We start from the raw sequence: 4138 nt of genomic DNA, 5'->3' as shown, positions 1-4138 counted from the left end.
TACGATGGAAAAACTGTTGTATTTATTTTGTATTTTATGCTTCTGGCGTTGACTTCTTAGGCCCTAACTATTCGATCTGGTGGAGCATGGCCCTAGAGTGAAGCCTAGGTTGCCCGGAATGGTGAAATGACCATCACTTTCACATTCGTTGCAATTATTCTTGTTATACGATGGAAAAACTGTTGCATTTATTTTGTATTTTATGCCTCTGGCGTTGACTCCTAAGGCCGTAGCTATTCGATGTGGTGCAGCAACGCCCTAGAGTGAAGCCTAGGTTGCCCGGAACGTAGAAATGACCATGTCTTTCACACTGGTTGCAATTATTCCTGTTATGCGATGGAAAAACTGTTGTATTTATATTATATTTTATGCTTCAGACGTTGACTTCTAAGGCCGTAGCTATTCGATGTGGTGGAGAAACGCCCTAGAGTGAAGCCCAGGTTGCCCGGAAAGTAGAAATGACCATACCTTTCACACTGGTTGCAATTATTCCTGTTATACAAGGGAAAAACTGTTGTATTTATATTGTATTTTATGCTTCTGGCGTTGACTTCCTGGGACCTAACTATTCTATCTGGAGGAGCAACGCCCTAGAGTGAAGCCTAGGTTGCACGGAATGCAGAAATGGCCATCACTTTCACACTGGTGGCTATTATTCCTGTTATAGGATAGAAAAACTGTTTTATTTATATTGTATTTTATGCTTCTGGCGTTGACTTCTAAGGCCGCAGCTATTCGATGTGGTGGAACGACGCCGTAGAGTGCAGCCTAGGTTGCCAGTATCGTAGAAATGACCATATCTTTCACACTGGTTGCAATTATTCGTTTTATACGATGGAAAGACTGTTGTATTTCTATTGTATTTTATGCTTCTGGCGTTGACTTGTTAGGCCCTAACTATTCGATCTGGTGGAGCAACGCCCTAGAGTGAAGCCTAGCTTGCCCGGAACGTAGAAATGACCATTACTACCACACTGTTTGCAATTATTCATATTATACAGTGGAAAAACTGCTGTATTTATATTGTATTTTATGCTTCTGGCATTGACTTCTAAGGCCCTAACTATACGATGTGGTGGAGCAACGCCCTAGAGTGAAGCCTAGGTTGCACGGAACGTAGAAATGCCCATTACTTTCACACTGGTGGTAATTATTCCTGTTATACGATGGAATAACTGTTGTATTTTTATTTTATTTTGTGCTTCTGGCGTTGACTTCTAAGGTCCTAGCTATTCGATCTGGTGGGGCAACGCTCGATAGTGAATCCTAGGTTGCCCGGAACTTAGAAATGACCATCACCTTCACTCTGGTTGCAATTATTCCTGTTATACGATGGAAAAACTGTGGTATTTATATTGTACTTTATGCTTCTGGCGTTGACTTCTAAGGCCCTATGTATTCCATCTGGTGGAGCAATGCCTCAGTGTTAAGTCTAGGATGCCCGGATCGTAGGAATGGCCGTTATTTTCACACTGGTTGCAATTACTCATTTTATACGATGGAAAAACTGTTGTACATATATCGTATTTTATGCTTCTGGCATTGACTTCTTAGGCCCTAACTATTCGATATGGCGGAGCAACGACCTAGGGTGAAGCCTAGGTTGCCCGGAACGTAGAAATGACGATAGCTATCAGACTGGTTGCAATTATTCGTTTTATACGATGGAAAGACTGTTCTATTTATATTGTATTTTATCGTTATGGCGTTGTCTTCTAGGGCCGTAGCTATTCGATGTGGTTGCGCAATGCCCTAGAGTGAAGCCTAGGTTGCCCCGATCGTAGAAATGACCATTACTTCCACACTGTTTGCAATTATTCATATCATGGAGTGGAAAAACTGTTGTATTTATATGGCATTTTATGCTTCTGGCATTGACTTCTAAGGCCGTAGCTATTCGATGTGGTGCAGCATCGCCCTAGAGTGAAGCCTAGGTTGCCCGGAACGTAGAAATGACCATGTCTTTCACACTGGTTGCAATTATTCCTGTTATGCGATGGAAAAACTGTTGTATTTATATTATATTTTATGCTTCAGACGTTGACTTCTAAGGCCGTAGCTATTCGATGTGGTGGAGAAACGCCCTAGAGTGAAGCCCAGGTTGCCCGGAACGTAGAAATGACCATGTCTTTCACACTGGTTGCAATTATTCCTGTTATGCGATGGAAAAACTGTTGTATTTATATTATATTTTATGCTTCAGACGTTGACTTCTAAGGCCGTAGCTATTCGATGTGGTGGAGAAACGCCCTAGAGTGAAGCCCAGGTTGCCCGGAAAGTAGAAATGACCATACCTTTCACACTGGTTGCAATTATTCCTGTTATACAAGGGAAAAACTGTTGTATTTATATTGTATTTTATGCTTCTGGCGTTGACTTCCTGGGACCTAACTATTCTATCTGGTGGAGCAACGCCCTAGGGTGAAGCCTAGGTTGCCGGAACGTAGAAATGAGCATAACTTTCATACTGGTTGCAATTATTCGTTCAATACCGTGGAAAAACTGTTGTATTTATATTGTATTTTATGCGTCTGGAGTTGTTTTCTAAGGCCCTAACTATTCGGCCTGGTGGACCAACGCCCTAGAGCGAAGCCTAGGTTGCATGGAACGTAGAAATGACCATCACTTTCACACTGGTTGCAATTATTCCTGTTATAGGATAGAAAAACTGTTTTATTTATATTGTATTTTATGCTTCTGGCGTTGACTTCTAAGGCCGCAGCTATTCGATGTGGTGGAGCAACGCCCTAGAGGGCAGCCTAGGTTGCCCGGAACGTAGAAATGAACATGTCTTTCACACTGGTTGCAATTATTCCTGTTATACGATGGAAAAAGTGTTGTATTTATATCGTATTTTATGCTTCTGACGTTGACTTCTAAGGCCGCAGCTATTCGATGTGGTGGAGCAACGCCCTAGAGTGAAGCCTAGGTTGCCCGGAACGTAGAAATGACCATAGCTTTCACACTGGTTGCAATTATTCCGGTTATACAAGGGAAAAACTGTTGTATTTATATTGTATTTTATGCTTCTGGCGTTGACTTCTTAGGCCCTAACTATTCGATCTGGTGGAGCATGGCCCTAGAGTGAAGCCTAGGTTGCCCGGAATGGTGAAATGACCATCACTTTCACATTCGTTGCAATTATTCTTGTTATACGATGGAAAAACTGTTGCATTTATTTTGTATTTTATGCCTCTGGCGTTGACTCCTAAGGCCGTAGCTATTCGATGTGGTGCAGCAACGCCCTAGAGTGAAGCCTAGGTTGCCCGGAACGTAGAAATGACCATGTCTTTCACACTGGTTGCAATTATTCCTGTTATGCGATGGAAAAACTGTTGTATTTATATTATATTTTATGCTTCAGACGTTGACTTCTGAGGCCGTAGCTATTCGATGTGGTGGAGAAACGCCCTAGAGTGAAGCCTAGCTTGCCCGGAAAGTAGAAATGACCATACCTTTCACACTGGTTGCGATTATTCCTGTTATACAAGGGAAAAACTGTTGTATTTATATTGTATTTTATGCTTCTGGCGTTGACTTCCTGGGACCTAACTATTCTATCTGGAGCAGCAACGCCCTAGAGTGATGCCTAGGTTGCCCGGAATGCAGAAATGACCATCACTTTCACACTGGTGGCAATTATTCCTGTTATGCGATGGAGACTGTTGGTTTTTAATGTATTTTATGCTTCTGGCATTGACTTCTTAGGCCCTAACTATTCGATCTGGTGGAGCAACGCCCTAGGGTGAAGCCTAGGTTGCCCGGAACTTAGAAATGACCATCACCTTCACTCTGGTTGCAATCATTACTGTCATACGATGGAAAAACTGTGGTATTTATATTGTATTTCATGCTTCTGGCGTAGTCTTCTTAGGCCCGAACTATTCGATCTGGGGGAACCACGCCCTAGACTGAAGCCTAGGTTGCCCGGAACGTAGAAATGACCATCACTTTCACACTGGTTGCAATTATTCCTGTTATGTGATAGAAAAACTGTTTTATTTATATTGTATTTTATGCTTCTGGCGTTGACTTCTAAGGCCGCAGCTATTCGATGTGGTGGAACGACGCCCTAGAGTGCAGCCTAGGTTGCCAGTATCGTAGAAATGGCCATATCTTTCACACTGGTTGCAATTAT

The sequence above is a fragment of the Calliopsis andreniformis genome, unplaced genomic scaffold (assembly GCF_051401765.1).
Source record: "Calliopsis andreniformis isolate RMS-2024a unplaced genomic scaffold, iyCalAndr_principal scaffold0001, whole genome shotgun sequence".
NCBI lineage: Eukaryota > Metazoa > Arthropoda > Insecta > Hymenoptera > Andrenidae > Calliopsis > Calliopsis andreniformis.
The sequence above is the reverse complement of the archived record's forward strand: the minus strand, read 5'-3'. Positions refer to the sequence as shown.